General features: G+C 40.7%; 1 protein-coding gene across 2 annotated transcripts in view; it reads right to left on the bottom strand.

Moving 5' to 3' along the window:
* Positions 1-14,739, bottom strand: part of LOC135202402 (RNA polymerase II subunit A C-terminal domain phosphatase SSU72-like) — a 244,495-nt gene extending 229,756 nt beyond the window's left edge. The window contains exon 1 of one of the 2 annotated variants that reach the window (XM_064231794.1): positions 14,624-14,739. The gene's annotated coding sequence lies outside the window, so the exon portion shown is untranslated. The remainder of the gene's footprint in view (positions 1-14,623) is intronic. The other variant, XM_064231795.1, reaches the window with a different exon arrangement.
* Positions 14,740-26,781: the final 12,042 nt, after the last annotated feature.

The raw sequence follows: 26,781 nt of genomic DNA, 5'->3' as shown, positions 1-26,781 counted from the left end.
AGAGAAAAATCTGAATAGAAAATGGGAATGATTCCTGATATCCGCCTCCCAGCGGCGGGAATGGGTACTACCACCTGGCCGCCCACTGTGTGTGGCCGGGAGTTTTGAAATTCTGTCGGACTTCGGAGAATACAGCTATATATATATCTGACAGGTAAGTTTCATGAACAAAATTATGAATAGAAAATGGGAATGATTCCTGATACCCGCCTCCCAGCGGCGGGAATGGGTACTAACCACCTGACTCCCACTGCGTGTGTCGTAAGTGTTTAAATTTCTGTCGGATTCGGAAAAATACAGCTATATATATATCTGACAGGTAAGTTTCATGAACAAAACAGTCTTTAAGGATGCGCGCCTGTGCGCGCTCCTTGACAGCCTGGGACTTTGCAACAAGGCCTGCCGAAGGGACGCCAGATCGGTGGGGAGCCCCCGTCCACCCTCTTGCGGCTTTCGACATACCCTCTCCCTGAGTCTTGGGAGTCCGATAGAGGTCTAGGCCTAGAGGCATTATGGGGCCGATCTGACGCCCCCTCCACAACACTAGGGGCACGATCACACACTTGAACTGAGCCAGTTTCCAAGGCTTTCACTTTGGTCTCCAGAGTGCGTAGAGACTCCAAAATCAGAGAGAGAGCATTAGCTTCTCCCGACACAGATTCAGGGCCCGAAGGCAACACAGGTTTAGGAGATGCAAACTCTACAGGTGTTAATACAGGTGAATTATTAGCCTTACCTTTGGTAGAACCACTCCTGGAGGAAGACCTCCTGATCCTATCGCGTTCCAATTTACGCGATAGGACTCATACACTCTCCAATCATCACGGCGGTCAATCTCACATTCATTGCACCGATTATCCACCAAACAATTATGCCCCCTACAACTCATACATACTGTGTGGGGGTCTACCGATGCTTTCGGTAGCCTCACCTTACAATCAGTCCTCACACACACTCTGAAACTCACTGCACTTGATCCAGACATCACGTTTACAGAAAAGCCAATCCAAAGTCAAAAAACGGTCCACTATCGCGTATGCCAATCCAACAATCCAAATCAATACCAAAAGACAATCAGATACTTAAATGCGAGCCAAATCCAAAAAATCCTGAGCGGAGGTCTGTAAACAGTAGTTTACCGACCGGCGACAGAAAAAAATATGAATAGAAAATGGGAATGGTTCCTGATATCCGCCTCCCAGCGGCGGAATGGTACTACCACTGGCCGCCCACTGTGTGTGCCGCGAGTTTTGAAATTCTGTCGGACTTCAGAAAATACAGCTATATATATATCTGTCAGGTAAGTGGCATGAACAAACTTTATAATTGGAAAGTCCCTCGTTAGTTGAAACTTCTTCCTCAGAAATCTCTTCAAGTTCAAGGTTAGAAGGAGATCGCTCTTTCCTGAACGATTCTCTATCAAGAGAAGCCGCTCTAGGAGAAATATTTCTACTAGGTGAAGGACTACGAACAATACCGTCCCCACAACTAGTAGAGGCCTCACGTCTAGAAGAAGCCTCGCGTCTGGGAGGCGTCACGCTTCTGGCTGGCGTCTTGCGACTTGCAGCGTCCTCGCGTTTACCTGGCGCCTCTCTCCTGGGAGGCGTCATGCCTCTGGTTGACGTCACGCGCCTTGGAGCGTCCTCGCGCTTGCCTCGCGCCTCTCTCCTGAGAGGCGTCACGCTTCTAGTTGACGTCTCGCGCCTCGAAGCGTCCTGGCGCTTGCCTAGCGCCTCGCTCTTGGAGGCGTCTGCTCTGCTGGCTGGCGTCACTCTTGGGAGGCGTCATGCTTCTGGCTGGCGTCACCCGCTTTGGAGCGTCCTCGCGCTTGCCTGGCGACTCTCTCCTGAGAGGCGTCACGCTTCTTGTTGACGTCTCGCGCCTCGTAGCGTCCTGGCACTTGCCTGGCGCCTCGCTCCTGGGAGGCGTCCTGCTTCTGGTTGGCGTCACGCGCCTATCTCGAAGCTCGCGTCTTCTTGGCGCCTCGATGCACACTGGCGTCTCGCGCTTGGAATGCTCGACGCACCTGACTGGCGACTCGCGTCTGGAAAGCGCTTCGCGTCTGGCTGGCGCTTCAAGCTTGGTTGACGCTTCGCGTCTAGAAAACTCGACGCTCTTGTCTGGCGTCTCGCGCCTGAAAGGCTCTACGCGTTTCGTTGGCGTCTTGCGTTTGACAGGAGAACGGATCCTGCTCGGCCTATGCAAGGCTGATGAATCCGATTCCAAATCGGAGGATGACAAATTTCTATGGCGAGTCTGAACCCTCGATAGCCTAGACTTCTTAATAGGCAGGAAATCGTCTTTCCTTCTGGGAGGGTCTTTTGACAGAACTCCCACAAGAGAAGTGATGGAATCCTGCATAGTGCGAAGGATTCTTTTAGTTCTCTTCATTATTGTCTACCCTCGGTTGTTTAATTACTGAATGGTCCTCCTCTTGAAAACGCTCAGGACTTGAAGTAATCCTGGGTTCATCCAAACGTCTTTTCAGTGGGCGAGAAAGATCCGCCGATCTCCAACCTCTTTTAGGTGAAGAATTCTCCGAGGAGGAGAAACACTCACTCAGAACGCTTTTTCTGTAGCGTTCTCTGGCATTCTGTGGCAATACAGAAAATGCCGAAGGGACGTCTGACTGTTGGGGATCCTCCACAACCTCCTTACGGCTTTCGACATTCCTTCTCCTCTGGGCTTGGGAGCTTGAAAGAGGTCTAGGCCTGGGAGCGTTGTGGAGACAATCAAACGCCCCCTCCACTGCACTGGGGACACTTAAATCACTATCCACAGCACTATAATCACACTGCTTACCTTCAATGGCCGCCATTTTGGTTTCCATTTTCCGAATGGGCGGCTTTTTTGTTCTTTTAAGATTCGCAATCTCAGATGCCGAATCTGTGGGTTCTAATAAAGGAGCAGGTACATTAGATGGGGCAGTAAAAGGAGAAGAGGGTATAATATTACTGATAACTTCGCTAGATACAGAACTAGACAAAAGTTTGGAAGAAGACCTCCTCACCCTGTCTCTTTCCAACTTCTTCAAGTATGAAGTTAGAGATTTCCATTCTTCCGCACTCAAATCCTTGCATTCATTACAAGTATTACCAAAAGAAACTTCATACATCCTGCATTTCTTGCAAATAGTATGAGGATCAAGCGATGCCTTCGGCATCCTAACTTTACAACCCACATTCACACACATTCTCACCACACTTCCAGAATCAGACATCATGTCGAACAATCCAAATCAAATTCCAAAAAACGGTCCCACCAATCGCGTATGCCAGTACAATCAATGCAAATACGTCACCGAGAAGTCCAAACGAAGATCAATTGCGATGCAAAATACGAATCCAGCCGGAGATACCTACAACGATGTTGCCAGTATGGCCGACAGAAAAAATATGATAGAACATGGGAATGGTTCCTAGTCCTGCCACCCAGCGGCAGGTAAGTAGATCACCTGACCTACAGGTAGCGTGTGCACGAAATTCGAATTTCTGTCGGACGACGGAGTCAAATAGCTAAGTATATATCTGACAGGTAAGTTAAATGTATAAAAATATGAATAGAAAATGGGAATGGTTCCTGATATCCGCCTCCCAGCATTGGGAATGGGTACTACCACCTGGCCGCCCACTGCGTGTGCCGCGAGTTTTGAAATTCTGTCGGACTTCGGAGAATACAGCTATATATATATCTGTCAGGTAAGTTGCATGAACAAAATGATATTGTTATGTTACAATAAAGTTTCATACATACTTACCTGGCAGATATATACATAGCTAAGACTCCGTCGTCCCCGACAGAAATTCAAATTCGCGCCACTCGCTACAGGTAGGTCAGGTGATCTACCGGCCTGCCTGGGCGGCAGGACTAGGAACCATCCCCGTTTTCTATCATATTTTCTCTCTTCCACCTGTCTCCTGCGGGGAGGCTGGGTGGGCCTTTAATTGTATATATCTGCCAGGTAAGTATGTATGAAACTTTATTGTAACATAACAATATCATTTTCATACAATCAACTTACCTGTCAGATATATACATAGCTGATTGGCACCTTTCGGTGGGGAGGGTAAGAGGACATGCTACTATATGGAATAGACAGGTAAACAACATATGTTGTAGGTATAAATAAAACCTTGGTTCCTACCTGATAGGTGGTAGACTTCGTGGGTGTTTGCCCAGTAGTCTGCATCACCTCAAGAAACTTTAGCGAGATATATGATCTATGGCCAAGAGTTCTTGTGGGTCTGCCGATGGGGTCTATCCGCTTACTCGGCAGAGCCTAAAAGGACTTTGTCAATGGGTGCTGATCCACTTATATGACAATACACCTTATGAAGGAGCACACAACCAATCCCGACCACCTGATCCTAACCATATGTTAGAACTAAGGATTGTTCCGAGTTATCCCCGAACTCGTCACAACAACCGTAACTCAAAACCACTACACACACATACATAATTTCTAAAAAAAAAATTATACTCATCTAATTAGATATGACAAGATTTCCTCTTACTGAACAACATAGACGGCCGCCCGTGCTAAACCAAGTCCTCCATTGTTCGAAAAGAGACTCCAGACCATATCTAAAAAGAAGAAAACGTAAAGTATTACTTTTTAAGGAGGATTGGTGTGCGGCTCCCGCACCCAGAATCGTATCCGCCGATACGAAAGGACCTAGAGAAAAACACTTCTCATATGTCACTCGAACGTCTTTCAAGTAATGAGATGCAAATACTGAGTTGCATCTCCAAAATGGCGTATCTATGATGTTTTTAAGCGACATATTCTTATGAAACGAGAGACGTCGCTACAGCTCTCACTTCATGAGCTTTAACTCTCAACAGTTGTAACTGTTCGTCAGAACAGACCTTATGAGTGTCTGTAATGACGTTCCTCACAAAGAATGCCAGGCATTCTTGGACATCAGTCTTGTGGGGTCTTTTTACCGCGCACCAAAGACCTTGTCTATAGCCTCCATCTGATGCTTCTCTGAAGTAAAACTTTAGAGCTCTTACAGGGCATAGAGATCTTTCTGCTTCTCTTCCTACGAGACTCGATATGCCTTTGACTTCAAATGATTTAGGCCAGGGATTCGAGGGATTCTCATTCTTAGCTAAAAACAGTGTCTTAAACGAGCAAATAGCTGAGTCTCCCTTGAAACCTACTTTATCTTGCAGAGCATGTAATTCACTAACTCTCTTTGCTGTAGCTAAAGATAGTAGGAATAGGCCTTTCTGGTGATGTCTCGAAACGAAGCCAGATGAGGAGGTTCGAATTTGTTTCAGATGAAAGAAACTTGAGGACCACGTCTAGGTTCCAAGTTCGGAGGGACCGGTTCTTCGACTTTGAAGTCTCAAATGACCTTATGAGAGTCGTGGAGATCTTTATTATCTGCCAGATCTAATCCTCTATTCCTGAAGACAGCAGAGAGCATACTTCTGTATCCCTTTATTGTGGATACAGCTAGATGAGATTGTTCTCTCAGGAATAGAAGGAAATCAGCAATTTCGCTATAGAGGTAGTGGAGGAGGACAACTTCTTGGATCTACACCACCTTCTAAAAACCTCCCACTTCGATTGATATACTTTCGTAGTGGAGGTTCTGCGAGCTCTCGCGATCGCGCTTGCCACTTCGCGAGAAAACCCTCTCGCTCTGACAAGTCTTTCGATAGTCGAAAGGCAGTCAGAGCGAGACGCGGGGAGGTTTTGATGGTACCTCTTGAAGTGTGGTTGTCTGAGAAGATCCGTCCTTCTTGGTAGGGATCTTGGAAAGTCTACGATCCACTCTACCACCTCCGTGAACCAATCTTGGGTCGGCCAAAAGGGGGCTTATTAATGTCAATCCTCGTCTCCTTTGACGCCACAAACTTTTTCATTACTAATCCCAGGATTTTGAATGGAGGAAAAGCATATACGTCTACTCGAGACCAATTTAGCAGGAAGGCGTCTACCATAAGGGCTCTTGGATCTTCCACGACCGAGCAAAAGACTGGCAGCCTTTTGGAAAGATGAATGTGGCGAAGAGATCCACATGAGGTGTCCCCCACAGCGACCAGAGATCTAGACACACTTCCTCGTGTAGGGTCCACTCTGTATGAAGGACCTGGTTCCTCTGCTGAGTCTGTCCGCCCTCACATTCTTTACTCCCTGTACGAACCTTGTCAGAAGGGAGATGTTCCTGTGTGACGTCCAAAGCAAAAAGGTCTCTCGTCAGTTCGTAAAGGAACGAGGAGTTGAGTCCCTCCCTGTTTTCGAATGTAGGCAAGTGCGGTGGTGTTGTCCACGTTTACTTGCACTACTTGTTCGACACCAGAGGTTCTAGACTCTTCAAAGCCAGATGCACGGCGAAGAGCTCTTTGCAGTTTATGTGCCAAGTCACCTGTGCTGGTTCCCAGGTGCCTGACACCTCTTCCGAGCCTAATGTCGCTCCCCAACCTTTCTCCGACGTCGTCGGAGTACAACACTAGGTCTGGGTTCTGTGTCCTTAGAGAGATCCCTTTGTTCTCTTCCAGAGGGGGCAACCACCATTCCAGGTGCGATCTTATCTCCACTGGAATGGGAAATACGTCCGAAAGTTGTCCAGTTTTCCAAACTCCAAGACTTCTTGAGGAAGAATTGAAGCGGACGTAAATGAAGTCTTCCTAGTGGGAAGAACTGTTCGAGCGAGGAAAGGGTCCCTAGAAGGCTCAACCATTCCCTCGCCGACGTATGTTCCTTCCTTAAGAAGAGAGAGACTATCCGCAAAAACCTTTTGCGATTCTCTCTTGCGAAGGAAATACTCAAAACCCCGAGAATCCATCCGAATCCCCAGATAGACTAGGTCCTGTCTGGGGTCAGCTGAGACTTCTCGAGGTTCACGAGCAATCCCAACGCTTTGATCAAATCTAGAGTTAGCTTTAGGTCCTCCAAGCACTGTCTCTGATCTGGCCCCTGATGAGCCAGTCGTCCAGATACAGAGAGATATTTACTCCTTTGAGGTGAAGAAACCTCGCCACATTCTTCATCAGGCTTGTGAAGACCTGAGGAGCTGTGGACAGGCCGAAACACAAGGCTCTGAACTGAAAGATCCTTCCCCCCCGTCACGAAACGGAGGAACTTCTTCGATGAAGGGTGGATCGGGACGTGAAAGTAGGCGTCCTGGAGATCTAGAGACACCATCCAATCTCCTTGTCGTAATGACGCTAGGACTGAAGCAGAAGTCTCCATGGAGAACTTCTCCTTCTGAACAATTTGTTTGTTCAGATCAGCTGAACGTCCAGTCACTGGTCTCCAGCCTCCCGAGGCTTTCGCAACCAGAAAAAGGCGATTGTAAAACCCCGGGGAGTTTTGATCCAGTACTAGTTCTATCGCTCTCTTGTCCCACATTTGTTCCACCATCGATCGAAGAGTATCCCTCAGCACAGGATCCTTGTACTTGGCTGTTAGTTCCCTTGGTATTGACGTTAGGGGAGGAGTGTTCAGGAAAGGGATACGATATCCCTTCCTTATGATAGCCAATGAAGACGCGTCTGCGTTTATCAGTGTCCAGGCCTCCACAAATCCCAGGAAGCCACTGGTAACCTACTGGTGCTTGGAGGAGAGAAGCTTCATTTTCCCTTTTAAATTTTGGGACGAAAGGCAGACCTACCTCTCTCTCCGGAGCCTTCCTTCTTGCGGGAGGTCTGGAGGTCGGACCAACCTCGAAAGGGCTGAACCGATGTACTCGGTCCTTTCTTGTCAGATGTAGAACGCAGGCTTCTTCTTCCTTGCTGACTGTGTCAGAAGATAAGACCTGAGTCGCCTTCTCAGTAAAGAATGAGCAATGTCCTTCACTACTGAGAAGGGAACAAAAAGTCAGGACAAAGGCGAATACAGTAGCGCTGCCCTCTGAGCGTGGGAGACTGCCTTGGTTAAGAAGGCCCCATATACCGTCCTCTTCTTTAGAAGACCTGCTCCAAACAATGAGGAGATTTCAAAAGAGCCATCCTGTACCGCTTTGTCTATACAAGACAATATGCATAAAAGGGCTTCAGGTTCGATTCCTTCCGAATCATGGGCTTTCTTGGACATCACCCCAAGGGACCAATCTAAGAAGTTTGAAACTTCCAATACATGAAAGAGTCCCTTGAGGAGATGGTCCAGTTCAGAAATGCCCCACGTAATTCGTGCCGAATTGAGACCTTGTCGACGTGAAGCGTCAACTAAGGTCGAAAAGTCTGCTTCCGACGTAGACGGGAGAGCAATACCATATTCTCTCCCGTCTGATACCAAATGCCTCTTTTACCAGCTAATCTCGCTGGAGGCATGCAGAAAGACCCGTTTCTCACTAAGTCTTTCTTAGACTTCATCCACGAGTCTAAGGATTGTAGAGCCCTCTTCATAGAAATGGTGGGCTTCATTTGAGAAAAGACGAAGGCTTCTTCGTCTTAGCACTCGAAAACAGAGAGCGCGGAGAAGGAGGAGCGGCAGGAGTCAACTCGTCTCCATACTCCTCAAGAAGCAAGGCAGTCAAAACCTTATAGTTCGACAGTCCTTCTCTTCCTTGATATTCATCATCCGAGTTTCCTTCCAACTCGGGATCTAAAGAGTCTCCGCTCCCCTTTCTGTACGTTCCTCTTCTGGAGGAGACAAACTCCTAATAGGAGAGGGGCTAAGGGAATGATATTCTTTCCTCTTCCCCGCTTTAATAGCCTTGGAAGGCGCCAAAAGCTCAGGCTTCTCTTGATAATTAGAAGACGCTTCCCGCTTGGATGACGCTTCTCGTTCGCCAAGCGTCTGGTTGACGTCTCTCGCTTACTTGGCTGCTGACGTCTTGATGACGCCTCGCGCCTGGAAGACGCTCCGCTCTCCAAAGGCGTCCTACTTGGCGCCAAAATATGGTCGGAGCTTCACGTCTACCAACAGTTTTCAATGACGCTTCATGTCTAAAAGACGTCTCACGTCTCTCTGGCGTTACGAAACTTTCGTAATCAACGCTCTCGCTCTCGAACCCGAAGCTTCTGTAAGATGTTTAGAAGCTTCACGTCTGCATGACGCTTCTCGTTTAGCAGGGGAGAGAGGACGAGACTTTCTTGATTGGCAGCGCAACGTCCTTCCTACGAGGCGCTAAAACTCCCACTAGAGAGGTCAGTTGCTCTTGAACTGCCATAATAATTCTCCTTGACGCTTCTCCACGTCCACTGCATGACGCCTTTCGTCATCACTCGGGGGAGAAGTAGGAAAGGGTACTTCTGCGTACTCGTCGGGTGACGCTGACGCCACCTTCGCCTTCTTAATAGAAGAGGGAGCGTCATCTGAGAAACGCTCTGGGCTCGAATCTATTTCGGGTTCTTTCATATGACGCTTCAGAGGTCTCGACAAATTCGACTCCTTCCACCCTCGTTTAGGTGAGGGAGAGGGAGGGGGAGGACGAGAAACACTCACGAAGGACGCTTTTTCTATAGCGCCCTTGAGCAGCCTGCCACGAAACAGAGCTAGCTGAAGGGACGTCTGACCGTTGGGGATTCCCCCACGACCTCCTTAAGGCTTTCGCCTTTCCTTCTCCTCTGGGCATGGGAGCTTGGAAGAGGTCTAGGCCTGGGAGCGTCGCAGGGACGATCAAACGCCCCCTCCACAACACTGGGAGAACTCACTTCACTGTAATGCTCACTTTCACTAGCCTTACCTTGTAAGTCCGCCATCTTGGACTTCATGTCTCTAATCGTAGCTTTCAGATTGGCGATTTCCGAGGCCGATTCCGAAAGTACACTTTGTGAATGAGATACATAAGGAGAATCTAAATCAGTAGGATTAGAATTATCAGTAAAAGGCTCAATAGGCCTTGAACTCACACCTTTCAGACGTCTAACCCTATCCCTCTCTAACTTCTTCAAATAAGAAGTCAAAGTCTTCCACTCTTCTGCATTTAATCCCTCGCATTCATTACAAGTATTATTAGCAGAACACTGAAACCCCCTACATTTACGGCATACAGTGTGAGGATCAACCGAAGCTTTCGGTATCCTCACCCTGCAGCCTACATTCACACACATTCTCACACTCACATTTGAATCAGACATACTGAGAAAAATCCAAAAAGCAATTCCAAAAACAGTCCACAGTAGCGAATGCCAAAAACACGATCCAGATACGTCACCAAAAAGCCGAGAAACGATGATCAAAGGATGAAATATGAATCAAAGTCAGGAGGTAATAGCAACAATGTTGATACCACCGGCGACAGAGAAAATATGATAGAAAACGGGGATGGTTCCTAGTCCTGCCGCCCAGGGCAGGCCGGTAGATCACCTGACCTACCTGTAGCGAGTGGCGCGAAATTTGAATTTCTGTCGGGGACGACGGAGTCTTAGCTATGTATATATCTGACAGGTAAGTTGATTGTATGAAAATATGTTTTCAAGGCAGTTTTGAAATCCAATATGGCGGCTATCGTGTGGATGGAAGGGTCTGTTCACGGACTATCCACCATCTTTCCCAGCCTTCCCAGCACTTATTTGAACAATGTTAGAGTATATAAGCTATTAATGTTTTTTTATCTTACTCAAGATTGCAGTTGTAATCAGCAAAATAAAACAACATATATTAGTGAAAGTATGAAACTTGTTATTCCCGGGGTCATGGTTTGAACTGAATTCATTTTTACCTTGTAATCGGTGGTTTTTATCCTTACTGCCACCACAACTTAAACTCCACAGTGCTTATTTGATTGTTATTATACACATTTTGGTCTCAATTCACTACACATTGCACTTTAACCAAGTTCTGTTCCTGGTTCCTAAGCGTGCGCACCACAAACACAGTTACGAACAGCAGACGACGACACTGCAAAGTTTTATTCCCTAAATTGTTTACTTTACTTGTTATTTAGTTCAACTTTACTTTGTTATTTAAACATTTTAATGTAATTCATGTCTATTATCACTTTTTTGCAACCAAATTACCCTGAAAAATTACAATTTCTAAAGTAGATACAATCCAATGTTTCTAACCTTGTCGTACATCTGGCTGCCGAAAACCATAGAGGAACAGACTACGGATAAGTAGTTTATAATTTTTTTTTTTTTTTTGCTAGCACTTTTCATTGATTTAAGTCTATATTAGTACAGTGGTACCTCGAGATACGAAAGGCTCAACTTACGAAAAACTCTAGATACGAAAGCTAACACGAAAAATTTTACTGCTCTACATATGAAAAGTTTTCAAGATACGAAAGGTTTCTGAAAGTCCGAGATTTGCCTGATAACAATTTTGAAACTCGCGCTGCGCGCCGCCATCTTAGTTCTAGTAGACTCGCCACCATCCTCCTGCTCTCCCATTGGTTCCTGATGCTAGCCAAGCCATGAGATCCTTCTCTCCTATTGGACAGCATCCCTCCCATCATGCATCTTACGTGGTGGTGTGCCTTCGCTCGGCCACTTCGCACCCGAAGCTTTATCGTACGCATGCGGCATTCGTTTGGTCCAACGATTTCATTTAGTATCGTAAATTCGTTAGTGATTTCGTTGTACTACTTTATCGTGTTGTGAGAACCTAATTAATATACGTACTACATACGTAACTTAATTACGTACAGTACATATAGTCATGGGTCCCAAGAAAGTTGCTGAAGTTCACAGAAAGAGGAGAATGCTTTCGATGGAGACAAAGATGGAGATAATAAAAAAGTATGAAGCTGGCTTGCGGTTGAGTGTGATCGCTAAGGAATACGGCCGAAATCCGTCGACGATAGGCACCATCCTTAAGCAGAAGGAAGCCATCAAAGTCAGCTACAACCTTCCAAGGGCGTCACTATTTTGTCCAACAAGAGAGCCATGTGCATAATGAAATGGAAAGGCTGCTTCTTGTATGGATCGAGGACAAAGAAATCAATGGCGATAAGATAACCGAGATGGCAATCTGCCAGAAGGTCAGCGCTCTTTTCGGCGATTTGATTGCCCAAGCCGAAGACAACGGCGGAGAGGGGACATCAACGGCAACCCCAGAGTTCAAGGCTTCTAATGGGTGGTTCGAAAAATTCCGTAAACGGACTGGCATCCATTCGGTGGTGAAGAAATTGAAATTACGTAAAGTATAAAAAAGTAAAAAGAAATGTATAAAGAAAAAAAAAAAAAAAAAAAAAAAAATTTTATTTTAAGAGTTTTGTAAAGTAAAGTGTTACAGTTTTGTTAATGTGTTTTGTAAAGTTTAGTTTTTTTCTGACATTTTTTTGTGTTTCATAAAGTTAAGTGTACGTATCTGCCGTTTGTCCTCCTCCTCCTCTGCCGCCACTTCTCCCGGTGGAAATTAGCTCACTCGAAAGGTAAGCTTCCACATTTTACGTTACAGTAATAATATTTCTTGTACACTAATATACACTTTATTTACAGGTTTTGCATTTTTATCATTAAGTTACGTATTGAATGGTCCAAATTGTTGTAGTATTTCATTGTTTATAGGTCAATTTACCTTTATTATGAAATTTACTGGGGTGTTTTTGGAGGGCTTGGAACGGATTAGCCATTTTACATGTAAAATGTGGTCCAAGATACAAAAACCTCATGATACGAAAGGCGCCTTGGAACGGATTAATTTTGTATCTCGAGGTACTACGTACTGTATTTTGATTTTCTTTAATAACTGTATGCCAGAAATAAATGTAACCTTTAATGTCTGCATGCTAAGAATGGCAAAATCATCGTTGCCACATTAGTGGAGCTTCACACATACGCCGATGCATTATTATAAACTGTTTCCATGAATTCTAGTTGTCATAGTAATGCAATAATGATAAAATTGCTTTAATATTTATGTATATATACTTCCAATACATAGCCTGATTTCACCAATTTCCACATTTTGTGTAAGTCTTATACCCAGTTTGGAGGGTGAACACATACCGAATGGCAACAGAGAGAGAGAGAGAGAGAGAGAGAGAGAGAGAGAGAGAGAGAAGGAAAGGAGTGGCAGTGGAGGGCCAGAGGGTAGGTGGAGCTTTTTACGCATGTTCGTATCCATTTCTGCATAATGGAGTTTTTGTCTCTTGGTACAAGGACGAGTGTTGTTATTCTTTACATTAGTGATTCACGATACCCTAATAAATTACGGCACTGGGTGTAATGTACTATAGCAAAATCTCGTTCTGATACGAGAGTTCGTTACAGAAATAGGTACGTATTGCCCAAAAACGTGCTTGCAATGTCTCTGAAACCCATAGTAGGTATGCTGCTTAGTTGCCAATCAAGTTTTTTGTAATCAAGTATTTTTTACAAGCTAGCTATTGAATAAATTTGTATTTTTTTCAATCAAAAAATTTGCCACTCATTGCTAACTTTCCTCTTTTAACGACTTTCTGGTCATTGCAAATTCGGCCCCATAATTTCTTATGGTGCAAAAGCAGACAGAGACCCAGAGACCGAAAACGATTGCGTCACACTGCGGCGGTAATCCGGCAGTAAAACATCTTCATATATCCAAAAAGTAAATAATAAAGATATATATGCGCATTACGATTATAACAATTACATGAATAGCTGACAACAATCTGCATGAATAACTGCAAGAAAGTTGAGTATAACAATCATTTACAATAGGTACGAAAGTCAAGATGTCGTGACGTCATAATACAGGACTTAAAAGAACGTTCTAATTCCAAAAAATAATTACTTAAATTTGAGTCAGAATCGAATTACTTTTTCAATAACGAATATTTTCAAATTAATCATCATAAATAGTATGTAAAATATTGATGTTTTACTATTTATTTAAAAAATTATCTAAGTGCACGCTTCGTCGTCTTCTTCTACCAAAACAGTTTTTTTCTTAAAAACGTCCTGGTAAGGGACAGCGTTCCGATTGTTGTGATGAAAGTGCCCCAGTGTCTGTGGGTACAAGTGGTGTGCGGATTTATCACAGGAAATGGGAAGTTTGTTGACACAAGCGACTCCTTAAACATCAAGATGGGGTCAATCTTCTAAGTTATTTAATCGTAGTAAAAATTTTGAAAGCATTTTGGTGAGAATTCCACTGCCGTGGACATCCTTTTCACTACCCTCTGTTTAAATCTTAAAATTTGTCCTTAATTTCTAACTTCGAAAGGAGAGTAGAGGTCTTTAGCTCCGTTTCTCACCAACAACAAGTCGCAACTGATGCCCATCTCCGGTGTCAGGACGCGTTATAAGTACTTTTTCGGAGGGTGGCATGCTATGATCGTTGTTGGCTTGATGCAGGCCATGCGGTGTGTTACCCTACCTCGAAAGGAGAGTAGAGGTCTTGAGCTCCTGTTATCACCACCAACAACTCATGACTGATGACCATCTCCGGTGTCAGGACGTGTTACAGTACTTTTTCGGAGGGTGGCCAATACCTCGGTAGTCAGAGTTGGCCAGTCCAATCGGTTGTCTACCCTACATGTTGAAATGTCTGCTTTTTTTCAATTACCTTTCCACATTACAAAGTTTGAAAAAAGCAATGAAATATATGTGACATAGGCCACCTTAATTTCCCTAAGCTAGGTTAGGCTACGTGTCCGCTTGGGCTAGCTTAGGTACTAGGTAGCTTAGTAAGCCTGGCCTTAGCTGTCTCACACAACATTCTCTTATATGTGAGGAACGGAAACGTCTTAACAACCAAACCAATCCACTGAAAAAGGCCATAATATACACTTACGAAAGTTTACGAACTACGGCTGGTTTAAAATACAAAAAAAATTTAATTTTACTTTCAACGAAGCTGTGAGCTACTGGGTAACTTAATAGACCAATGAAATGACACAATTATGTAATGATACTCACCATGGCCCTAAAAATACATTGATAAAAGACAATTAATACTATCAATAATTATGCTTGAAAATTTAAATATAATGTTTTTATTCATTTCAAGTACTGTTTTAGGTAATATATGACCATTTTACTATACTGAAATAAAGGTACATACGAAGCATTACTCAAATCTGTTCATAGATTGTGCAGGAGAAAATCAAAACAACAGCTAGTGCTGGGTCAAAACATTTTCGTTGTGGCTCATTATAACAATACATCTTTTACCCTTATATGAGGGTGTACAAGGCCATGACGATGATAAAAAACATAAGATATACAAAATCAACTGTGATAAAAACAAATAATGACAATATTTTCAGAAGAACACAGATATGGGCACCACTGTATCTATGGATACGAGTGTTCCTAACTATATCAACTGAGTAACCAACTTGGTTTGATGATATCCAATTCAGACATACATCACCAATAGACTTGATATTATTTCCAAATATTACTAATGTTATTCAATTTGTTAAAATATTTAATTTCCTTGAATTATTTTTTTGTAGCTTGTTCCGCGAATATGCTGTCGTATCATCGAAATGCAAATCGTGCAAATTTTTAGACCAAACGAATAAATGAAAAAAAAAAAAAGAGATAAAGTTTCATGATTAGCCAGTCTCTAAATCCCATAGATCGATGAGTGGTATTGAGAATAGACGTCACCTATTCGTCCTGAATCTGAATTCACTATCCCGTCCACTTCCTGGTGATTAACCCATTCGCTGGCCGACAACATCGTTCACGCCTTTACCTAATCAATATCCTTCATCTCTCGTTCTTTGAGGACGTCGGACCCAATTTCCTGATCCTTCGCTGGTCGGTTTTGTCCTTGACTGGTCTATAGAGACTATAATCTATAGGGATGGCCGCTCATCAGTGATTTGTGTTCAAAGAATACCACTTATTGCTATCCAAGGCAAGGATCTTTGAAGGGCGGAAAAGAAAAAACATGGAGTTACTGTGTCGAAAATTGACTGTTTATATCCCTCAAATAATTATATATATATATATATATATATATATATATATATATATATATATATATATATATATATGTGTGTGTGGTGTGTGTTGTGTGTGTGTGTGTGTGTGTGTGTGTGTGTGTGTGTGTGTGTGTATATATATATACTATATATATATATATATATATATATATATATATATTATATATATATATATATAGGAGAAGAAGCTCTCGTAGGAAAGTTGAAAAGAAAGATCGTAGAGCCATAACTTTCGTCTGTCGCCGTGAACAAGTCTTGAAATAAAGACGACAGATAGAAGGGTCTACCGTCTACGATCTTTCTTTTCAACTTTTCCTGCAAGAACTTCTTTCATTTATATGCCAACGGCACCATTGTGGTATAAGATGAATATACATATATTATATTATATATATATATATATATTTATATTATATAATATTATATTATATAATTTATATACTTATGATATATTATATATCTTGTATATATATATATATATATATATAATATCATATATAATAATTCTACTTATCTTTCGGCTTTTATTTCAAGACTTGTTCACAGCGACAGACGAGCTATGGCTCTACGATATTACAACATCCACATACATACACACAACACTCACACACCACTGATATATAAATCTATGATTTATAATATATATATATCTATATATATATATATATTTATTGTCAGTATATATCAATATTATATATTAATATTAATATGAATATATTATAATATAATATATATGTACGTATATATGTAAGACATAGGGTTTTTGATTCAATAATAATTTGTTACGTGCATTCTCTGTAACCTGTGGAATGATGGTGGACAGTGCAGAGTAACGACCTGAGCATAGCTTGATCAATGAGTGCTAGGGGATGGCGTGAGATAAAAATGCTTAGTTCAGGAAGTCAATGTACGACAGTTTATGAACTCTTCCCAAAGTGCTTTGTGAAACTAGATGCAGCTAGAACCGCGAGGCGTTGTCGAAGTGTGCATTCGTATGAGCGTGTGCGCCTCTTCTATTCATAATGCCAAGTTTATGGGAAGACTTGCACAGACATTCGGGGAGGAAGGCGAAGCCATGATGGCAGATGCCAAAGTGTTTTTATTTATCAGTTAGTGATATTCCGGTTGGGAATGGTAAGTGTTACCTTTACTTTAGCCAAAGGGGTGGCTTGTTGATATCTTGTAAGTGTTCCATTTTATTAACTTTGTCTTTAAACTTGTGTGTGTACTTACCAGAATGTCTGTATCTTTGTACGATGGTTCTGGATTTCGGTGGGACAGAGTTCCCAGGGAAAGGTGTGAACTTTTGGGTGACTTGACAATGAGTGTTTTAAGTTAGTCTGTAAGACTGGATTACTTAGTTAATCGACTTAGTTATTGTAAATAACGTTATGTTATGATGCAACTCTCTCATTTTCATTACCTGTTAGAATGGAGAGAAAGAGGTGGAGAGAGAGAGAGAGAGAGAGAGAGAGAGAGAGAGAGAGTGGGGTGTTGATTGCCGGGAGAGAGAGAGAGAGAAAGAGCCTGAGTGTGTAATAGGGGGTCTGCCTTCCGTTTCGTGTCCACGCTTACCTAATGAAATACATGGAGGTTTCCCCATGTAATAGTGGTGTCAGCGGTTAAAGAGGGGATATAAAAGTTTTCTTGCTTTTCTATGCCTAGGAACGCCAATGTAGAGATGGTTGGCCAGTTAGGAAATAAAAGGGGTAGAGAAAATGTCCGTCCGTGGGATGGGGGGATGAGGAAAGATTTTCTATTAGGGGTCATCAATTTTCTCGTACCCAGATTCTTCAGGGTGGGAGTCAGTGAGACAAGCAACTCAGTCTAGTTCATGATTGAGTGTTGCTAGTGGTCATCTCACCGGTCGCGTTTTGTATTGTGCCGACGAGATTTACGCGTTTTTACGAAGAATTTCGAGTTCTTTTTTTCCCATTATGAGTGGTGCGTGTTTAAACTATTGTTTCATCAAAAAGGAGAGGGTTTTTGTTTAAATATTTCAGGGAAATGGGATTGGTTCAAGAGGTCAAACAATTTTTTCTTTCCCCCATAGTGAAGTGTTTCTTTATTTGCACGTGTTTATAATAGACGTATGCATTCGTCTTTGTTTAAAACATAGGAGTGTATTTTTCTATGCATGGGAACTGTGCTTATATAAGCATATTTGGCTTAGTGACACAGAGCGGCCACAATTTTATGGGCTCAGCATATTTCTGCAGAGAGGCGCCTTGCTTGCTGAGGGGTGTACGGGCATCCCTTGGGAGGGTAGTTGCATGGGTACCACTAGCCTCACTCGAGAGATAGTGCAGGGGAGGGTATTGCGAGATGGGGATACTACTGGTATGCCTCGGGCTGTTCTGCCGCTCGACTGAGGGGTTGTTCTCAGGGGGGGAGAAATTTTTTTTTTTTTTTTTTTTTTTCTCAGTGTGGGTGAATTCCCCCTTTTCCTTTTTTTTTTCTTTGTGTTGGGGATGGATTTGGCTTTGACATTGAATGCTAAGACATCAGCTGATTGATTAGTTGATGAAGTGAAATGCCCGTAGAGTTTTTTTAAGAAAAGATATTTTTTTTTTTTCTCTCTCCCTTGGATGAAGAGAAAAGGAAATGAAAAGAGATTTTTCTTTTTTACGAAAATGAGGGGAAAAGTAGTTAACATGCACGGGATGTGTTATATGTTTCTTTGTGCCTTGAAAGACACAAATATAAGGGGGATACACAGATTATTTTTTTATTGTGTTGGAGAAATTACTTTGAAATGCCGATGATTGGTGTTGTATCTGTGTTGTGTGGCAATGGTGTTATGTCATGGTGTTGCATGCTGGAGAAATTGTATGTCATAGGATTCAGCAATACTGTTGTATGCTATTTGAATTTCACCTTTCCTTTGCGAGAGAATTATTGCTGTGGAGAGTTATTATTATTGTTATTATTAATAATTGTTATACTTGAGATGTGTCACGGGAGGTTTGCCTAAGTATAATTATCATTACGGGAGAATTGTTTTGCGAGAGATTTGAGATATTTCATGGGAGATTATTCAATAATTATTACAGATAATTATTCAAGGAGAATTATTACGATGAATTAATGGGAGAAGTCTTGTGTTAATTATTTGTTCAGTTTTTGTAACTTGGAGAATATTTCAGTGATTCACGGGGATGAGTTTTGCTGAATTTGATGAAATCTGGCTGAATCATGGTGAATTGTGTGAGTTTTGCTGAATTTTGTATTGAATTTTTGGAGAATGGACAAGCATTAACTTTGGTGTTAATTTTTGTACTGATACTGTGATTTTGATGATAGCAATTTTTTTGGTGATTTTGTGATAATGATATTTCTGATACTGATTTTTATGTACTAATACGTGGGTGTTTTAATGCTGTCAAGGGAGGTGAAATCTTTTGTGATTTTGGGAAGAACTAACAACACATTGTTTTAGTTTTTTTTTCTTTTTTTTATGAGTTCAGCAGATAATTGCTTGACATCTGGTGAGTTACGGAGATAGTTAATGGTGCCGTTTGATTTTTCTTTTCTCCTTTTTTTGAAATTAGCCATCGCTGACACAAGTTTTTTTACCATGGTGAATTTGAATTTATTTTTTTTCTCCAGTTAGTGTGAATTATATCTCAGTTCATGACTTAGAGTCATTTAAGAGAACGTGTTCGTGTTTTAGCTATTTGATGCTATAGAGTAATATAGGGGAGATTTTCTTGCATTTTTTTGAATGCATACGTAATGGCACTACATTTTTTTCTCTGGATATTTGTGTTCCAGAAATTGTGAGTTTTCTTGTTCACATACCCTTGTTGTATTTTGTGACAACTTTGTGAGAGATAGGAAACTTGGTTAAGTTTTCTAATGGCTATGTCATAGTGCATATGGGAAGTCTTTGCTTAGACACTGTGAGTTGGGAATTCTGTTATAATGACTTGTGGCACATGGGGTTTTTTGGTTTTTTCTAGAATTTTTCTAGGACAGTTTATTTGCCGAGTTTTTGCCTTTTTTTTAGCAGTTATGCTAAATGGAGTGAGTTTTTATAGTTTTTTACTATAAACATTGAGTTATTCTCTGGAGAATTGGAGTTACAATTGAGTTATAATTGAGATATATTATTTTGGAGAGATAATTGGAGGTATATATTATTTTGGAGTTATATTTTGAGATATAATATATGGGAGATGTATATTTTTTGGCCATTTTTGATATTTGCCAATGTGGTTATGAGCTATGTTTAGTTCAATTATTTTGCAGCCATCTTTGTTGCAAATGGAGACACATATTTGGAGATTATGGGGCAATATTTGGGAGTGTGTGAGTTAGATGCCTTGAGTGCACATTTTTGGAGATATATATTTTTGGAGCCTTGGTTTTGTTCCACATGGAGTTGTTGTGGAAATAGAGGTAAATATTTGTATTTTTGCCGAAATAGAGGTGATTATTCTCTATTCCTGGAGTGGTGTTTTTGTTTTTACTGACATGTGGCTATTGGAAAGAAATAAGAGAATAATATAAGGGGGTTGGTTATTAACCAAATGGAGGAAATATTTCTATAACCGGAGTGGTGTTATTATTGATATGGTGTCTCATAATGGAGTTGGAATTAATCTTGGGCGGGTGACCTTTTTTTTTTTTTGTGGTTATGGAGTTTTTTTCGAGACAAGAGAAGATTTCTGTGGTTCTCTTTTTTTATTTCGTGTCTATTTAGAGGCGAATGGCATTACTGCATTACGAGTCATTTGGAGATGTGTGCATTTTTCATGTTCACAAGTGTGTTATTCTTGGAGAAATATAATTTGGGAAAAGTCATGTTGAGAGAAATAGTCTTCGAGACAAATTTTTGAACACATTAGTCATATCCTGGAGTTTAATTCTGTGAAATGGCAGTTAGACTTTTTTTTTCTTGAGAATCATGAGTTTCCAAACTTATGTGTCTGACTAGACATTTTTGTGCTGTTGTTTGAGCTGCGTCCGCAGGTGATTTTTCTGCTGACAAGCGATGTGCTGAGCTGTGCTGTTTCTTTTCTTCTGATGGTGACAGATCAGAATTTTCGCAATATCTGGAAATGTGGCTATAGCATTTCACGAAAGCGCATGTGTGAGAGTTTGCTTTCTGGCAAATTCCATAACTTTACATGGAGCATTTCTTGGGGAAACGCGGGAGTTATGCATATTATACATGTATTATGTATTTTGTGATTGGGGAAATCTACTTGTGATTATTCTTTTTTTTTATTATTTTTCTTCCTTTTCCTATGAGAGATATGATTTGGGGATTGAGCTTAAGTAACATTTCTTTTTTGGACGGGAGATTTGATTTTACCGGGAGATGTGATTTTTCGAGGGTTGCTATTTACGTAAATGGGATTTGTTTAACATTAAGTCTCATTGTGATTAATTATTGAGCAGTAAAGGGGTTTTTGCTGTTAAAAGTTGGAGATTTTAACTGATTTTGTGGGTTGTTTTAAATATCAGCTTGCGAGAATATTTTTGGGTCTGGGTGTTACGTGATTCTTTTCTTTCTTGGGCTTGTTACGAATTTTTTCTTTTTTTTCTCTTGTGAGCACATTCGAGTTCGAAATGTGAGTGCAGAATTCCGTGGAGTTGCTGTGATTTCTGAGTTGTGTGTGTGTGCTGATGTGCGAGTTTGGAGAATTGAGTTGGAGAACTTGATGTTTCTTTTTCTTAGAGAGTTGCGATAATGACTTATCATTTTAGTAGTCATATTTAAGGGAGTTAATTGGGAGACGTTCAGTTAGTATTTCTGACCTTTTTGAGATCATTGTTTGATAGAGGTAGTATGTTTGGGTTAGTTTTCTTAGATTGACCAGTGACCTGACTGACATACTAACGCCCAAAAAGTCGTTCCCGACGCCAGCAAGACGTCCACCAGCCGTGAAGAGAGGTTGCTGCCATGTTGTCCAGGGTGATTACAAGTATTTCCATGATGGGTGTTCGAGAGAATTCTACAGCGTGTTTTTTGGGGGGATCTACAAGAAGCCGTGAGAGTCTTCTACGATGAGGGAGGCATTCCGTCTTCCTACAGTTGCTACAGCCTGCTATAGCCTGTTGCTGTCTGTTCAGCTAACTTGCAGACAAGCGAAGAGGGATATTCAAGAATCCTAATGCAGAAAATATGAGAGAAAATGCGTTTTGTGTTATTGGGAGATTAAAGCGTGATAAGACTTTATTTTATAATGCCAGAGACGTGCAGTTTTACTTATTTTATTTTAAGCCGGCCAATGTTTTGTTTTGTATAAGCAATTTTGCTAGGCGGGAGCTAGCATATAGGTGCGAGGCCGAGCAATCTGTAAGACATAGGGTTTTGATTAATAATATATTGTTCGTGCATTCTCTGTAACCTGTGGAATGTGGAGGACAGTGCAGAGTAACGACCTGAGCATAGCTGATCAATGAGTTGCTAGGGGATGGCGTGAGATAAAAATGCTTAGTTCAGGAAGTCAATGTACGACAGTTTATGAACTCTTCCCAAAGTGCCTTGTGAAACTAGATGCAGCTAGAACCGCGAGGCGTTGTCGAAGTGCATTCGTATGAGCGTGTGCGCCTCTTCTATTCATAATGCCCCAAGTTTAGGGAAGACTTGCACAGACATTCGGGGAGGAAGGCGAAGCCATGATGGCAGATGCCAAAGTGTTTTTATTTATCAGTGAGTGATATTCCGGTTGGGAATGGGTAAGTGTTACCTTTACTTTAGCCAAAGGGGTGGCTTGTTTGATATCTTGTAAGATGTTCCATTTTATTAACTTTGTCTTTAAACTTGTGTGTGTACTTACCAGAATGTGTTCTGTATCTTTGTACAGATGGTTCTGGATTTCGGTGGGACAGAGTTCCCAGGGAAAGGTGTGAACTTTTGGGTGACTTGACAATGAGTTGTTTTAAGTTTAGTCTGTAAGACTGATTACTTAGTTAATCGACTTAGTTATTGTAAATAACGTTATGTTATGATGCAACTCTCTCTTTTTCATTACCTGTTAGAATGGAGAGAAAGAGGTGGAGAGAGAGAGAGAGAGAGAGAGAGAGAGAGAGAGAGAGAGAGATGGGGTGATTGCCGGGAGAGAGAGAGAGAGAGAAAGAGCCTGAGTGTGTAATAGGGGGTCTGCCTTCCGTTTCGTGTCCACGCTTACCTAATGAAATACATGGAGGTTTCCCCCATGTATATATAAAAAAATATATATATATATATATATATATATATATATATATATATATATATATATATATTTATATTTCGAAAGCTTCTACACGTTTAAACGTTTTTCCATTCAAGCATGTGAATATCAAAGAATAAGTGACTTTTAAAGACTAAATTATTTTAGCCTTTTGCTTTTTCTTTATTTGCGACTTCTGCGTTCCAACTGGCCCAGAGAATTCGCTAGATTTATCTTAACAGCAAACGTTATGCACCGACTCAACGTCTTATTTCTGTACTCTCCGTCGTAGTTCAGGTTAATTAAACACGGTGGTACTTTCTTTACAACGGCAGCCCCCTCCCCCTAGCTGTTTAAATCGTAAGAGATTACGGAAAGTATCCCTGAAGTTACAAGTGCATCGTACAATTCTACGGCCGTTTCCACCAGTTTTTCATTGTAAATATTTGAGTCTGAGACAGTTATATATGCAGACAGTCGTTCACTCCTTGGTTCAGATTTCACCCGGCGGGACAGGAATAGGCGGTCTGATAAGTCAGACGGTTACAGATTCTTCTTCTTTGAGAATTTTCACTGCATCTGCAACTTGTAAATGAGAGATCCAGAGCTAGCTTTAGTTTAATGTGATTTGGTTGTGTGTCATTATTATTAATTTGTATTTTCGAGCACAGAGTCGTAGGTAGCATTACATATAACCATCTTTGCCTCTCACCTCACGCACATGAGGGCGAACATATATATATATATATATATTTATATATATATATTATATATCTATATATATATATATAGTATATATATATATCATCATTATCATCATCATCATCATCAGCCGTTACTAGTCCACTGCAGGACAAAGGGCTCAGACATGTCCTTCCACTCCTTTCAGTTTATGGTCTTTCTATGCCATTCTATGCCCGCAAATTTTATTAGCTCGTCAATCCATCGTCTTCTCTTCCTTCCCCCGCTTTGTTTGCAATCTCTAGGGACCCATTCTGTTATTCTTTTCGTCCATCTATTATCTGCCATTCTCATTATATGTCCTGGCCACGCCCATTTCTTGTTCTTACTTGTTAGAATATCCTCTTCTTTAGTTTGCTCTCGTATCCATGTAGCTCTTTTTCTCTCTTAGTGTTATTCCCATCATTATTCTTTCCATAGCTCTTTGAGTTGTCACTAGTTTATCTTCTACGGCTTTAGTAAGGCTCCAAGTTTCTGATGCATAAGTTAATACTGGTAGAACCATCTGATTAAATACTTTTCTTTTAAGGAAAAGCGGCATTTTCTTCCCATAATTTCACTTTGTTTACCAAAAGTTCTCCATCCCATGTATATCCTTCTTTTAATTTCGGTCTCATATCCTGGGGAAACACTGTGTCCTAAATACGTATATTCATTAACAATCTCTAGAGGTTCGTCCATAACCCTTATTTGTTGTCTCTGCATTTTCATTGAACATTATCTTATTTTTACTCATATTCAATTTCAGACCCACATTTCTGCTTTCTCTATTCAAGTCTTCTATCATCTTTTGTAATTCTTCCCCTAATTCACTGAGTGGAGCTATGTCATCTGCAAATCTTAAGTTGTTAAGGTATTCCCCACTAATGTTAAAGCCTACATTTTCCCAATTAAATTTTTAAAAACTTCTAGGCACGCTGTGAATAATTTAGGAGAGATGGGATCTCCCTGTATAACTCCTTTCTTAATCGGAAATTTCTCAGTCTTTATGTAGTTTTAGATTGCTGTACTACCCGTATAGATATCTTCAAGTGTTCTAACATAAGATTCATCTATTCTCTGCTTTTGAAGGGCTTTCATTACTGCTGAAGTTTTGACAGAATCAAAAGCTTTCTCATAGTCTACAAATGCCATACATAGTGGTTTGTCATACTCTGTTGATTTTTCCTTTGCCTGGTTAATCACATGGATATGGTCAGTTGTTGAATACCCGCTTCTAAAACCTGCCTGCTCTCTTGGTTGATTAAAGTCTAGCTGTCTTTCAATTCGGCCTAACATGATCTTTGTAAATATTTTATATATTACTGAGAGTAAACTTATTGAGCGGTAATTTTTCAGGTCTTCTGTGTCTCCCTTTTTGTTAATTAATATAATGCTATAGTTTTTCCAAGCTGTAGGTAAAGAGCATTCTCGCAAGCATTTTGTGTAAAGTTCAGCGAATTTTACTGTTATGAAATCTCCTCCATCTATTATCAAATCAATTGTTAGGCCATCTTCTCCTGCTGCTTAGTTCCTTTTCATGCCTGTTAATGCTTTCTTTATTTCTCCTACTTTTACTTTTGGTACCGGCTCAGGTGTTTCATTATTTCTATTGACAAAGTTATTTCCTATATCACTGTTGCACAGCATTGCATAGAAATCCTCAGCAATTTTTATCACTCCATCTCTTTTGTTGATAATATTTACATTTTCATCCTTTAAAGCAAATATTTGTTAGCGCCCTGTTCCAAGTCTTCTTTTCATCAACTTGATGCTTCTTCCCTTCTTTAATGTTTCCTCAATTTTGGTCTGATTGTGTTTACGAATGTCATGGGTTTTTAGTTTGTTGATTGTTTTGGATAGTTCTGCTAATTCTGTCATCTCTCTTTTATTTTACCCTCATTTCCAATCATTTCTTTATTAAGTTTTTTGGTGTTTTCTGATAGCTTTCCTTGATCTTGTTTAGGAACTTTTCCACTTATCTCTCATTAAAAATTTTGATAAGTTACTATTCATTTCTTCTTTACTAGCTTTCATTTCATCATGTAGGTGGGAGTATCTATTTTGTATTGCTAAACTAAACTCATCAGATTTTTCTCATATGACAGGAGTGTTTATTTTCTTTCCTAAAATTAGTTTTTCTCTTTTCTTCCTTAGATCTAGACGAATTCTACTTCTCACCATTCTATGGTCGCTTGACTTTGGTGTTCATGATTTTTAGATTCTTTCTTTCAGCAAATTCCACAAGCATGCCTCCTCTATCGTTTCTTGTGCCTACTCCGAATTTACCTACAACTGAGTCTCCTCTCTTCTTTTGGCCTACTTTAGCATTAAAATCACCCAAAACAACTGTAAATCTTATGATTTTTCAGATATATCCAGATTTTCATAAAAATGTCTATTTCTTCCTCTGTATGGGATGCTGTTGGTGCATACGTTTGAATGATCTTCAGTCTATACTTCTTATTTAGTTTGATATTCAATCCAGTAATTCTACCATTAATACCATAAAATTCTTCTATGTTACCTACAAAATATTTATTAATAAGACAACCCACTCCACTTTCTTTGTTCCTTTCATGTCCTCTGAAGCAAAATAAAATTACCCTTTCTAACTCTATATAAGATTCCCCAGTTCTTCTAATTTCACTCAATCATATTATATCCCATTTTATTTCTTTCAGCTCTTCTAGTAACGCAGCCAGATCTTCTTCTCTAGACAGAGTCCTGACCCTGTACGTTGCAAGGTTCAGTTTCCAAAGGTGGCCTGTTCTAGTCCAGAGATTTTTAGCACCCCCTGCAGTGGGACGTGTGTGTGTGTATATAATATCTAGATATATATAATATATATATATTATATATATAGATATATATATATTATATATTATATATAATACTATATATATATATATAATATTAATTAAATATAACCAGATGGTTAATTATCAAAAATGGTAAAAATTAAAGAGGTAATCCAGGATTATCGGATATCACACGGTCACAGATCTAAACATAGATTTAACCCTAACAGAAACTACAACGTATCCGTATAGTCCAAAACATGTAAAAACTGAATATATTAATTTTGTTGCTTATATTTATCTACA

This window comes from Macrobrachium nipponense, chromosome 30, assembly GCF_015104395.2.
Source record: "Macrobrachium nipponense isolate FS-2020 chromosome 30, ASM1510439v2, whole genome shotgun sequence".
Taxonomy (NCBI): domain Eukaryota; kingdom Metazoa; phylum Arthropoda; class Malacostraca; order Decapoda; family Palaemonidae; genus Macrobrachium; species Macrobrachium nipponense.
This window is presented reverse-complemented; position numbering and strand designations above follow the sequence as displayed.